The sequence below is a fragment of the Myotis myotis genome, unplaced genomic scaffold (genome assembly GCF_014108235.1).
Source record: "Myotis myotis isolate mMyoMyo1 unplaced genomic scaffold, mMyoMyo1.p scaffold_m19_p_18, whole genome shotgun sequence".
NCBI lineage: Eukaryota > Metazoa > Chordata > Mammalia > Chiroptera > Vespertilionidae > Myotis > Myotis myotis.
The window spans coordinates 8,743,083-8,756,205 of record NW_023416322.1 but is presented as its reverse complement, the minus strand read 5'-3'; positions in this window follow the sequence as shown (position 1 = coordinate 8,756,205).

Sequence of the window (13,123 nt, the reverse complement as noted above, 5' to 3'; positions counted from 1 at the left end):
CCGCGTAAGTTGGAGAGGAGGATTAGAAGAAATGTAAACTGTTCAAGTTGCTACCCCAGATGATTTCTTTTATTGCTATATACTTGTTTATATTATTTTCAAATCAAACTAGTTGTGCAGATCTTTTCACATGTTCATGGGCAATTATGCGTTCCCGGCATAGCTTGCATGTCTCAACACAAGCGTTTCATTTTCACAGTTCACACGGAAATGACAGAAAATAAACATGTGGATGGAGGCTACAGACATGGTGGTGAACTTCTCCTTGCTGTCACGCGCACCACAGAATTCCCCTCAAAGGACAAACGGGTTTGCTGTGAAACCTTTAACCACCGTTTAGTTGAACTGTGGGTGCCTTCTGGTTTTGCTTTTAAATTCGGAGGCTTGTGTTTTGACAATTGAGAGGTACAGTTCCTAATTCTGAAGTACTATTTGAAATACAGGTGTACCTTCCTTAAATGTACAGGAGTTTATGTGGCAACCCCTGTGGTCAGTCTCAGCCACACCCCCGTCTGCAAACATGGATCTCCTTGGTCCCTGCTGGAGTGCCCTTTACCCTACTTTGCCAAAATCTGACACCCCTTTGAAGGTCCGGCTCAAAGACCTTCTCCCCCCAGGTCTTCTCCAGCAGCCTCGGAAGTGAGGGTTTCTTCCTTCTCTCCACTCCCACAGGGCAAAGCGCAGACCGTTCAGGCGTCACTAACCACATGCTTCCTTTCGCCCTGGAGATGTATGTCCTGTGCCCCCTGTGCCTGGAGCTCAGGAGCTCCTGCGCATACAGACCATGCCTGAGATGCCACTCAGGGGCGGCCCATTGGCAATTTGTCAAATGAAACTCAATTTTCCTAAATCAGAGCTTCTTCTTCTTTCTTTTTTGTTTTTTTGGTTAATCCTTATTGGAGGATTTTTCCCCCCATAGATTTTAGAGGGACTGGAAGGGAAGAGGGAGAGGGAGAGAGAGAGAGAGAAAGAGAGAGAGATCGATGTGAGAGAGCCACATCTATTGGCTGCCTCCCTGCATGCGCCCTGAGGTGGGGAACCTGCAACCCAGGTACGTGCCCTTGACCAGAATTGAACCTGTGGCCCTACTGTTTGCAGACTGGTGCTCTAACCACCGAGCATGCCAGCCAGGGCAGAACTACTTTCTATTTTCATTTTCAGAGTGGATTTTTCCCCCTAAATCCTGGAATTGGTGGCACATTGGGCATCACTGACATATGCGGCTTTTCAGAGACTTAACCTAAACTCTTCCAATTTAAGAGGAAAGGGAGAAACGTTCATCTTTTTCTTCTCTGGACAAGGAAATGAGTTCATGAAAAAAGAGAGAGAGAGAAGATTCTGTAGTGGCAGCCTCTGGTTACAGAATAAAATAATTAGTGTTGGGTTACATGAAAACGCCTCCATGCGAACACAGTTCTCTTCTCGAGAGCACAAGCAGGTATGTATTCCGGCATCTGTTTGAGGAGGTTTGTACTGGAAAGCGGAGAAATGAAACCTCCCGGATACTGTTTGCCGAGGGATTTGCTCCCCTCCTGCGTCTGAGCGGCTGAGAGCTGCTCATTTTGTCTCTGGGTTCAGGCAGAAGGGAGAAATCTTTTCCAAAACAGCCCGGGAAATGGCTGGGCTCCCTGAGACAGGATCTGGGAGAGGACAAAGGAATCATGTGGGCGTTTTATAAGGGGGTCTGCATTGGGGCGGGGGGAGCTGTCATTTGGATGGTTCCTGCCATTTGCACATCTTAGGGTAATCCTCTATCCGCCACAGGCCACAGCCTGGAGCTCCTTCCTGCCCACTTAGCCTGTCCCTCCCGCAGGGCCCTCTGATGTCAGGCCCCCCCCTTTCTCTGCTCTAATTCAGTGGCTTACTAATTGGATGCTCTGCCTGGCTAATGGCTTCTACCCAACGGCAGGGCTGACATTTACTTACTTGATTTCCACCCCTCCCTGTGCTCCTGGCCTCCTTTGTGAGCAGAGCTTAAATCAGGCAGGATTTCAGCACCAGTGCCTTTTATATTTCAACTTGGGCTTTTTTTGGGGGGGGGGGTGGGGCAAGACAAGGAGGGGGATTGCTGAGTAGATAAGAGCCTTAGAAATAGACCCTGGGCTGATCGATCCTGATAACTGCAGGTAAACCCAGACTCGTCTATATCCCAAACCCAGCTGACCCAGGGCTGCCGTGGGAGCACGGGGCCTCGGGTGCCGGGCACGTGAGAAGTCGCAGGCATATACAGGAGAGACTTTATTGGAGACCAAGGAGCCATTGCTACTATAGGAGCCATCAGACAAGGTGGTGCTTCAAAGTAGCCCCACAAAACCAGGTGCACAAAGTGGCCGTGCAAAGCAACCCAGCCCACCTGGCTGGTCAGTAGCAACTTATATACACGCTCAAACAGAAGCGGCCACGTGCCAATCAGTGATACACGCAGGCAGAGGAGGCCTCGTGCCAATCAGTGATACACACAGAGGCGGCCACGTGCCAATCAGTGATACACACAGAGGCGGCCACGTGCCAATCAGTGATACATGCAAACAGAAGAGGACACGTGCCAATTCGTGATACACGCAAACAGAAGAGGCCACATGCCAATCAGTGATATACGCAGGCAGAGGAGGCCACGTGCCAATCAGTGATACACGAAGAGGAGGCCACGTGCCAATCAGTGATACACGTAGGCAGAGGAGGCCACGTGCCAATCAGTGATACACGCAGACAGAGGAGGCCACGTGCCAATCAGTGATACACGCAGGCAGAGGAGGCCTCGTGCCAAACAGTGATACACGCAGGCAGAGGAGGACACGTGCCAATTCGTGATACACGCAGGCAGAGGAGGACACGTGCCAATTCGTGATACACGCAGGCAGAGGAGGCCTCGTGCCAATCAGTGATACACGCAGGCAGAGGAGGCCACGTGCCAATCAGTGATACACGCAGGCAGAGGAGGCCTCGTGCCAATCAGTGATACACGAAGAGGAGGCCACGTGCCAATCAGTGATACACGCAGACAGAGGAGGCCTCGTGCCAATCAGTGATACACGCAGGCAGAGGAGGCCACGTGCCAAACAGTGATACACGCAGGCAGAGGAGGCCACGTGCCAATCAGTGATACACGCAGGCAGAGGAGGCCACGTGCCAATCAGTGATACACGCAGGCAGAGGAGGCCTCGTGCCAATCAGTGATACACGCAGGCAGAGGAGGACACGTGCCAATTCGTGACCTCCTGCTACGTTAACATAGACAGGCTACATCCTCGCCTACACACATGCACATTGGCCTTGGTCACCCGGCGCTCCCTGATGAGGGTTCCCACACTGCCTCCCTTCCTTTGCCTTTTAACCTGGACTCCAGCCTTCTCATTTCAACTGGAATGCGCTTGCTGATTTTCGCCTAATTGCAGACACGGCCACACCGGCTGGTGCTCCTTCTCACCAGCGGGAAGGTTCCGAGCTGGAAAGTGACCTTCTCCTCGCCAGGACTTCACATTCAGAACTGTAACTCGGGGCTTCATCTTCCCGGCTGTTCTAGTTGTTGCCATCGCGACTCACCCTCGTTCCTTCCCTGTCTTTAAAGAGATGAGGGAAGTCATCCTGAAAGATCCTTACACTTGGAGCATCTTCACCCCACCACTGCCTTTCCATGGGTCTCAGCCTGTTACCCGAGCAAAACCAAAAAAGGAAGAGTCAGCCCCCAAAACGTTTGCTTAGAATGAATGGTCACAGGTTGAGTTCAAAATTGTTCTCAGGCCCTGACCAGTTTGGCTCAGTGGATAGAGCGTCGGCCTGCGGACTGAGGGGTCCCAGGTCCGGTTCTGGTCAAGGGCATGTAGCTTGGTTGCGGGCACATCCCCAATAGGGGGTGTGTAGGAGGCAGCTGATCGATGTTTCTCTCTCATCGATGTTTCTAGCTCTCTATCCCTCTCCTTTCCTCTCTGTAAAAAAGCAATAAAATATATTTTAAAAAATTGTTCTCAGCTTCTGGATTACGGAATGCATGTCTTTGCAGTCACCACCCCGTAGGACACGCAGGGACAAGCAGGCTTCCCTCCGGTTTGGAGCCTTTGGGCAGCATGGCTCTAATCGCCAGCAATCACGTAGGCAAGCAGTTTGCTTGCGGTCTCTAATCAGTTCCAGGCATCAGGTTTACTTGATTCTTAATTATAGTCTACTTTCCACCCCCTCCAGTCCCTCCGCGCGCGCAGGCAATTCCTCTCTAATTGGGGAGCAGCTCTCAGGCGTTTCTGATGCGGCATAACCGTTCATTCTTGGGCTGTGCTGGTGGACGGCCGTCTCCCCGGGCCACTTCGTTGGTTGTGACGGCCTGCAGACAGTGGTCACCATGCTACCCAGTTCAGGGGCCCAAATGCAGCTCGGAGCTGGGGGGGGGGGGGTCTGGGAGACAAACAGCTACGGCAGAGAGGCGGTACTAACGGAATGGCTCTCGGAACACATGCAGGGTGAAGTGGAGTGCCGTTCCCTTCTACCAGGTTGTGCAATCAGGAGCTGGGCCAATAAGGCAGCTCAGTTACCCAGGCGTTGCCTCTGCAGCTGACAGGTGGATGTTCAAGCCTCAGGAGACATGAGAATGTCTGAGTCTCCATAGGGGGCCCGTCACCTACAAAACCCATATGGTCTGGGTGCAGACACTTCCTCTCCATGCCACCCACCTCTTTCACCTCTAGCCCTCACTCTCTCTTTCCTCTCTTCCCAGGGAGAGGGCCAGGGGATAAGAAGGGCATGAAGAGTTTCTATGTCCCATACACCCATGAGTGATATGACTAATTATATAAATGTATCCAAAAATCAGGGATAACTTATATACAATAAAACCCATAATCTGATGGGTTTTGACAAATGTATACCCCCTTATAACCATTACCCCATCAAATGTAGCCTCATAATTAATCCTCACACTGAATCCTTATGAGATAAATTGGCCCAATTTTATAGCTGAGGAAAAGAAGGACCAGACAGATGAATAATCATAGCAATAATAACGGCACACACTAAGGGCTGGGCGCTGTTCTAAATACTTTACACATATTATCTCATTTAATCCTCTCCACAACCTGAATCGTCCCCTTTTACAGATGAAGAAACTTGCCCTGGGTTTCACAGCTGAACAGTTGGATAGGATTTCTGGTGTTCAGTTTACATTTTTACCCCAAGAGTACCTTCTCAGAGAATAAAATACTTCCCCCCAGTTAGCTTCTCTTTTACTTGAGAGAGACAATCCGCACCCCTCCCCCAAACAGAACTCACAGTCAGAAAGGAGCCAAAAGGCACCTAATCTCTATGAGCCCCACCTGCTCCCCACCCCCTCCCCCCAAGCTCTGGACAGGCTGCTCTGCCTCACAGACAGAAGAGGTTGAGCTTAACCCTTTGTACAACATAAGCATCTATAGACGTGAGGGTGGTTTCCGTTTTAGACGCGTGGCAGTTAACTGGTTAAAAAGCAGCCTTGTTTTATGACCCCTTGAAACACTGGGCTTTTCACTCCTTCGAGCCATCTCCTCAAGCACAGGGATCCAAGTTGTCCTGGAAAGTTCAGCTTGACGTGCTAGAACGTGTCTAGCTTTGCCAGCAGTGCTGAGCGCCTTCGAGGGATCTGCTTGCCCTCTCTGAACAGTGATGCCCTAACTGTGTCCTAGCAAAAAGGCAAAGGTATGGGGTGGCTATCGGGGACCCTAATACCAAAAGTTCAGCCCACCCCCCTGCTTTTTTTACCCACAGCCCCACTCACCATCCACAAGGGGGAAACCCGCAGTGATTGGATTAGGGCTGAACTGAACCTCTGCCCTTTGCATGAATGCACTGGCAGCATCTCAAAGGACAACCCTTTTTCTCCCCCTTCATTCTGCCCATCTGGCAGAGTCTGCTCCCTAAATCTCCTTTTTGTTGGTAGTTATTGTCTGTGTGTGAGCAGCCCGCCTCCTCACACCGGCCCCCGCCCCCCCTTACTGAGCAGGCCCTCTCAGCTGAAGCATCAAAGATGCTGGGGCTCTGGTGAGCTGGCTGAGGGCCTCCTGGCGGGAGTCAGGCCTCCTGGAGCTCAGGGGCCCTACTGCTTCCAGGCGCTCTGGGCGGGGCCCTCTGCACAGGGCCTGGCTCTGTCCTGGCCCATCTGCCAGAGGCAGCAGCAGTGAGCTCTCAATCCAGGAGGAAGCCCTGGGACCCCGGGGACAGTGCCAACACCACCCAGCCTGCTCCTAGGAGGAGCCTCCAGCCAACCCCTGCCTGACCCTCTCCAGCACCCCTTCCTGGTTTTTGGCACCTGACGTCCTTTTTGCCTGGTCAGGTAAGTTTTTTCAGTCCTCGGTGCAGAGTGTCACCTTGGCATTCCTAGTGCCTGCTGGGTTATGAGAGCTGGACTGCTCAGTCCAGACAGGCTGGCCTGGGGTCGAAGGCATGCGGGTCTCCAAGTGCCCTTCTTCCTCAGCTGGGCCTCTTTGGTTTCGCAGGCAAAGGTTCCTTTCCAGCTGGTTTGAACCCAGATCATTAACTTCAAAGGTCACTGGCTGAGGCACAGACTGACCAACACACAGAACTTTTGGTTTCTGGTCTGAACTTGTTGAATATCAACTATGTACAAGTAGCTGTGCTTGGTTCTGAGGGGGTTGCAAGAATGACACACAACACAGTTCCTGCCTTCAAAATGCGTAAGGAAGATAGAACATCTGCACAGATGGGTATGCAGACCCTACGGTCAGGCAAGCTGGACTTCACTGCATATTCTGGCTGTGCGACCCGGGGCAGATCACTTGACCTCTCTAAGCCTCAGTTTCCTCAACTGCAAAATGGGGATAATAATAGTGCCTACATTATAGGTGAAATTATACACACACACACACACACACCCGCACACACTCAGACCAGTTCAATAATCAACATATACTTCTTAACTATTATTATTAAGTTCATATGAAATTGAAATTATGTAAAACATGTAAAGAATTTGGCCTAGTGCTCTAAATATCTGTGGTGATTATCATCCTGCAAGGCAGTGCTAAGTGCTAACACGGATACAGATTAAGTTTTTTAGAAACAGGGAGAGATCACTGTCACTGCAGGGAGAGTGGGCGGCTCCTGGAGGACCCTGAGGCTGACGCTGAAGAATGAATGAAATGAATGGATCTCAGCCGGCTGGGAGGAGTGCTTGCCCCAGAGAGCACAAGCCGAGGTGTGGGGGCCTCCTGGGCACCCGCCGAGGGGCTGGGCTGAACTTTGGTCTTCTGCTCTTCTGGGCTCCCAGTTTGGGGTGTGACACCGTGAATACTGGAGTACCCAGCCCGACACTGGGGGTGTGGGGGCGGGTGGCACTTGAATGAGACTCAGGCTGGGAACCCTGAGACCAGGGTCCAGGTCCTGCCTGAGCCTCCCATTGAACCAGGTGATTTTGGGCTAATCTCTTCACCTGCGCTGGGTTTTTTTCTCACCTGTAAAGTGGGAATAATAAAATCTGGTTTACCTCACACTTTTACTATCATTATTTATTGCACAGGGAGGTGAAATTATAAACCAGCCCTGGCCTGTGTGGCTCTGTTGGTTGGGCATTTGATTCCAGTCAGGGCACTTCCCCAGTAGCAGGTTGTGGGCTCGATCCCCAGTAGGGGGCGTGCAGGAGGCAGACGATGGATGTTTCTCTCCCTCTCCCTTCCTCTCTCCCTAAAAATCTTTTTAAAAAAATTATAAATCAGTATGTAAAATGCAAAGTGCTATTCTTTGAGATAAAGAAGAATTAGTCTATCATCTGCACGGCTCTGGGGGAAATGTGGAGAAATAAATCATTTGACAAGGAGACAAGAAAATCTAGTACAACACCTGACTCATAGTAGTTTTTGAATGAATGATCTCTCCCATAATTGATTAATTGGCTGACTCATCCATCATTCGGCAAATATTTCTGGAGCCCCCACTGCATGCCGGGCATTAGGCTTGGCGATGAGAGTGATGAACTAGCCCCCTGAAAACGGACCTGTGCTTCTATCCTGCTGGCTGTCTTCCAACTTCTTTCAAAGATTATTATTGTTGCACGTTTATTTTTAGTTGATTTTAGGCTCCCAAGACCTCCTCCCCGCACCCTGCACCCCTCCTACCACCCTGCCCCTGGGTCTTGCAAACACTCCTCTCTGCCCTCTGCTGGTGGGGAGTTATAAAAGCCTTGCGGTAAACAGCTCAATATTCATTACTCATAAATACCAAGCATTCCTGCTGCTTCCCATCACCCCTGAGATGAACTGCAGTGCCTTAATATTTAAAGAGGAATGAATTTGTAATTAGTGCCTTAACGTTATATCAGAGCCGTTGCAGAGATATCCTATTTAAATGCAAATTGAATCTTCCCGAAGGAAAGCTAATAAGTGATAAAAAGAGATAGCAAGCCACGAGGAAGCAGGCAGGAGTGGGGGGAGTGGTGGTGATGTGATGCTGTCAGAGCTGTCACTGTTGTCATGTGGGTGACTCCTGCCTGTGGCCCACACTCCCCTCACCCAAAGACTAGGCTCTGAGGCTGAGGGAGCCCAGTTCCCCTGTCGTTCACGGGGACGCCCAAACCCATGGCCATTTGGGCGGGTCGTGGCTGGGCTGCCGGAGCTCATCTTAGAAGCATGGTGGCCTGGAGAGGATGTGGGCTTTGGCATCAGACCTGGGTTTGAGTTCAGGATCCTCTTGAGGAGCTGTGAGAGTTTGGTGAGTTTTCTAATTTCTCTGAGTCTCTGTCTTCATAGGGTAAACAGCTGTGAATGCTTGTTCCTGTCAAGATTGCTATAAAGATTATGTGATAAACAGAAAACAATAGGTGCCCAACAACTGTTCCTCTCCTTCCATTGTCCCAAGCTGTTGCTATAAGTGAGAAGCAGGTTGTTGAGAAAAAGAGTGTCAGCCTGATGACTGAAGGGTCAGGTTCAATTCCGGTCAAGGGCATGTACCTTGGTTGTGAGCACATCCCCATTTGGGGGTGTGCAGGAGGCAGCTGATGTTTCTCTCTCATTGATGTTTCTAACTCTCTATCCCTCTCCCTTCTTCTCTGTAAAAAAATCAATAAAAAGAAAATTTTTTTTTAAAAAAAGGTGGTCCTTTCCCTTAAAAAAAAGCCTAAGGTGGGGGAGGGTGAACATTTTCTGCAAAGGGCCAGATAGTGAATATTTTACACTTTGAGGGCCATACACTTTGTTGCAACTGCTCCACTCCGCCACTGTAACGGGAAAGCAGCCACAGACGTGAATGCATGAGCATGGCCGTGTTTCAATATTTATAGACACTGAAATGTGAAATTTACATCATTTTCACACGTCATAAAATATTTTCCTTTGGGTTCTCCCTGCCCCCAACCATTTAAAAATGTAAAAACTGTTCTTAGATCACAGGCTGCCCAAAAGCATCACAGGCTGGCCTTGGCCTCACGTCACCCTTTGCAAACCCCTGACCCAGGCTGTTACCAGAGGCTTTCACTTGTGATTTGGGGGTGTCTGTACCAAGGAACCTCTCAGAACATAACTCCTGGGACCTCAGGGAGGGGTGTCATCCAAGGAAGCAAACGGCACTTTTGGGGCCAGGACTGACGAGGACAAAAGGACAGACAGGATCCCTGGTGGAGGTCCCTGCAGGGGTGCCAGCCACTAGGTCAGGGCGTGACTAGATGTCTGATTCTACTTCCTGCCTGGTGATGTCCTGGGAAGGACTGATAGCTGCTGGGCACTAAGCAGGCAGCCACATTCTCCTGGCGACAGGCTAGAGGAACGTACCCTGCCGCTCTCTCAATTGGGAAGAGAGTGCAGGTCCCTCCCGGTGCGCACCCGCCTGAGGTGCAGGTCCCTCCCGGTGCGCACCCGCCTGAGGTACAGGTCCCCCCCCCTCCCCCGTGCGCACCCGCCTGAGGTACAGGTCCCCCCCCTCCCGGTGCGCACCCGCCTGAGGTGCAGGTCCCCCCCACCCCCCCTTGCGCACCCGCCTGAGGTGCAGGTCCCCTCCGGGTGCACACCCGCCTGAGGTGCAGGTCCCCTCCGGGTGTGCACCCGCCTGAGGTGCAGGTCCCCTCCGGGTGTGCACCCGCCTGAAGTGCAGGTCCCCTCCGGGTGTGCACCCGCCTGAGGTGCAGATCCCCTCCCAATGTACACCCGCCTGAGGTATAGATCCCCTCCGGGTGCGCACCCGCCTGAGGTGCTGGTCCCCTCCGGGTACACACCCGCCTGAGGTATAGATCACCTCCCGGTACACACCCACCTGAGGTATAGATCACCTCCCGGTACACACCCGCCTGAGGTATAGATCACCTCCCGGTACACACCCACCTGAGGTATAGATCACCTCCCGGTACACACCCGCCTGAGGTATAGATCACCTCCTGGTGCACACCTGCCTGAGGTGCAGGTCCCTCCCGGTGCACACCCGCCTTAGCTGCAGGTCCCTCTTGGTGTGCACCCACCTTAGGTGCAGGTCCCTTCTGGGTGCACACCTGCCTGACGTGCAGGTCCCCTCCCAGGGCACACCCGCCTTAGGTGCATGTTCCTCCCGGTGCACACCCGCCTGAGGTATAGATCGCCTCCGGGTGCGTACCCGCCTGAGGAGCAGGTCCTCTCTGGGTGCACACCCGCCTGAGGTATAGATCGCTTCCGGGTGCACACCCGCCTGAGGTGCAGGTCCCTTCTGGTGTACACCCCCCCACCCCCGAGGTGCAGGACCCTTCCGGTGCACACCTGCCTGAGGTGCAGGTCCCCTCCCGGTGTGCACCCACCTGAGGTGCTGGTCCCCTCCCGGTGCGAACCTGCCTGAGGTATAGATCGCCTCCGGGTGCACACCCGCCTGAGGTATAGATCCCCTCCGGGTGCACACCCGCCTGAGGTGCAGGTCCCCTCCGGGTGCACACCCGCCTGAGGTGCAGGTCCCCTCCCAGGGCACACCCGCCTGAGGTGCAGGTCCCCTCCGGTGCACACCTGCCTGAGGTGCAGGTTCCTCCTGGTGCATACCGCCTGAGGTGCAGGTCCCCTCCCGGTGCACACCCACCTGAGGTATAGATCACCTCCTGGTGCACACCTGCCTGACATGCAGGTCCCCTCCGGTTGTGCACCCGCCTGAGGTGCAGGTCCCCTCCTGGTGTGCACCCACCTGAGGTGCTGGTCCCCTCCTGGTGTGCACCCACCTGAGGTGCTGGTCCCCTCCCGGTGCGCACCTGCCTGAGGTATAGATCGCCTCCGGGTGCACACCCGCCTGAGGTATAGATCCCCTCCGGGTGCACACCCGCCTGAGGTGCAGGTCCCCTCCGGGTGCACACCCGCCTGAGGTGCAGGTCCCCTCCCAGGGCACACCCGCCTGAGGTGCAGGTCCCCTCCGGTGCACACCTGCCTGAGGTATAGATCGCCTCCTGGTGCATACCGCCTGAGGTGCAGGTCCCCTCCCGGTGCACACCCACCTGAGGTATAGATCACCTCCTGGTGCACACCTGCCTGACGTGCAGGTCCCCTCCCGTTGTGCACCTGCCACTCCGGGAGCCTGCTCATGAAGACACAGGCCCTTGGTTTCACCGAAGGTGTGGCCTGTTCTCCCCTTCCCTGGGATCTCTTACATCTATTCTTAACAGACACGCAGCCCCTTGCAGCCAGCCCATCATACCTCCCCCCTGCTCTGTCTCTAGCACAGAGAACACAGGCCACCACACCAGACAGCACCCTTGCTGCTGAGGCAGATCACGGCCCCCTGGGGGAGGGGAGGGTGAAAGCAGGGCACTGGGTGCTGCTGCTCTGCAGTCCCACCCCTCCCTTCAATGTGCCTCTGTCTGGTCCCTTGTGTGCGCGTGTGTCTGTGTGTGCTCATGCACGTGTGAGTGATGCGAAGCACCAGAGGAGAAGGGGACGAGGGGAGACAGTGCCAGTGAAAGCCACTCCATATGGCAGCCGAGGTCCTGCCCACGGTGGACAGGCACCTCTTTCAGGCTGGAGGGTCAGCGGGACCTGCCTCTCTGGCACCCGAGGAGGACACTGGGCTCTGGGGGTGAAGAACAAGGCTGCTTCCTGAGACACTGCCCCGGCCTGGGGAGAAGGGAGAGGCGGAGGAGGGCTGGGACCTCTAAGGGCATCTGCCCTCACTTCCTGTTCCATACAGGCCTGGGCTGAGGGTCATCTCACACCAGTCAAACTTGTGGGCCCCCAGACCCCTTCCCCGTCCTGTAAAAAGGCCAGAGCCTTGGATCCCACCGACATCGGGTTCAGACAAGACTGTGCACAGCAGGGGGCCCAGAAGGAGAGTCGGCCATGAGAAACTCCCCCTACAGTAAACAAGGGATCAACAGAAGCCCAGTGAGTGTTATTTATCAGGTGAGCTACATCCCGGGAAATGAGGGGAGCCTGTGGGGAGGGGCCCCTTTCTCTCCAGGGCGAGATGAGACAGCCTCACAGCAGGAGCTTCTGGCCCCCCGATGAGCCAGTATTGCTGGGATGAGGGACCTCAGCAGGAGTAAGCAGGGAGCCTCTTGTTCAGGCTTTGGTGGGAGGGAGGCCTTACCACTGGGCCTGAAGAGCTCTGTGGGCCCAGTGCCTCCCTCCAGGGCTCCCCTTATTCTGAGTCTGCCGTCAGGAGAGCTGGCCCCCCTTTATCTCCCCTCCCCCAGCTCAGGCACACGCCATCCTTGACGGGCAGGCTGGCCCATCTGCCAATCAATCTTCGTTGCTGATCTCCCAGCTGCAGCAGCCGGCCAGTGTGTAAATCATTCAGGGCCTCTCTCAGCTCTGCCAGGACGTGAGCTCTTTTTAATTAAGAAGAATGGAGGATGCTGCTGACTCGGGAAGCGGCGATATTAACTTACTAATGGGCACTTAAAAAGCCATGTTTGCCTGGTCAGCTGCTGCCTTCCCTGGCCTGTGGCCTCTGCTTCTCTGCAGAGCTGCCCCCGCCCCCACCCCAGGCTTTGCTATCCCTTCCATTAGAAGGGGTGGAGGATCGCCCCAGCCTGGTGACCTGGGACACATGGACACATTTTTGCTTTTGGAGGAAGGGCCAAAATGGGGACAACTTGAGCCCTGGGGTCCTCTGCCTCCTGTTCTGTGGGAAGGCAACACGCACCCAGAGATGCCAGGACCCAGTAGAAAGTGTGATTAGGTTTCCAGGTGGGCGCCCAAGGTCTGCATGGTGCCAGCCA